Source organism: Silene latifolia, chromosome 1 (assembly GCF_048544455.1).
Source record: "Silene latifolia isolate original U9 population chromosome 1, ASM4854445v1, whole genome shotgun sequence".
NCBI classification, from domain to species: Eukaryota; Viridiplantae; Streptophyta; class Magnoliopsida; order Caryophyllales; family Caryophyllaceae; genus Silene; species Silene latifolia.
In genome coordinates this window covers 174,323,815-174,324,941 of record NC_133526.1, presented here as the reverse complement: position 1 = coordinate 174,324,941, position 1,127 = coordinate 174,323,815, and the positions used below count along the sequence as shown (strand labels likewise).

General features: G+C 43.5%; 1 non-coding gene across 1 annotated transcript; it reads left to right on the top strand.

Annotated features, from left to right (window-relative positions):
• Positions 1–107, top strand: LOC141619746 (small nucleolar RNA R71). The gene has a single exon (XR_012531797.1). It is a non-coding gene; the product is annotated as a small nucleolar RNA R71 (small nucleolar RNA).
• Positions 108–1,127: the final 1,020 nt, after the last annotated feature.

Below are 1,127 nucleotides of genomic sequence, written 5' to 3'. Positions count from 1 at the left end.
ATTCCATGGTGGGGGCAACTCGCTATCAAGTCTTGATAACGGTCCCAAGCTTCACCCAAGGACTCCCCATCCTCTTGTTGGAACGTATGGATCTCATTACGGAGCATCGCGGTCTTGGAGGAAGGGTAATACTTGGCCATGAATGCTTTAGCCAAAGCATCCCAAGTAGTGAAAGTATCCGGTGGGTGGATGTTCAACCATCGGTCCGCTTTGCCCGTCAATGAAAACGGGAACAACATCATTCTCAAGGTGTCTTCGGACACCCCATTCTTCTTCATCATTGAAACTTTCCTCTTAAACTTCCGGAGATGAGCATGGGCATCCTCTTCAATATGACCCCCGAACAAGTCCTTCTCAATTAACCCGACTTGGGCGGGATGCATTTCAAAGTTGTTTGGGGCCAATGTGCCAAAATTGATAGGGTCACAAGCATCATTGTGGTTAGGACGGTTATGGTCACGTAAAGCCATTGGTGGTAGATTTGGTATATGAGGGGGTGGTGTTTGAGGTGGAGTATTTGGGAGTTGGAAATTGTAGAAAGGATTTTCTAGGGGGTGATCAATGGTGTTGTTTGGTTGTTGTTGAGTTGTGTTTTCAATGAGAGGTTGGACGGGTGGATTTGCTTGGTTTATGGTTGCTTGAGAAGAGGTTATAACCCTTGCAATGGTCCTATTCCTTAAGGCTCTAAAAAGCCTTTCGGGATCGGAGTCAAAGAGTAAAGCTTGGTGGTTCCTCCTAGGCATACAACTTGTCAAACCGTAAGACTCCTAGTGCTTTTACACACTAGGGCAAGGCAAAAATCACACACACTCTACAAGAAGCACACAAACTACGCAAACAAGCAAACAACAAGTAACTAAGACTAAGCCTAAGACTCTAACTAACTAAGCATAACCTAACGCCATCCCCGGCAACGGCGCCATTTTGATATAGGGGATTTTGCCGTCACTTCCCAATCAAAAACAATTTATAAAACCAAATAAAAGTAGTATTTATTCGGGTGTCGAACACGAAGATGGCGGGGGTTAGATACTTGGTTTGTTTAAGTCTTTAGTTTAGCCAAACAAAATAAGATGTTGATTTATCTAAAACTAAGATGCAAACAAGTTAAATTAAACTAAAAGGGA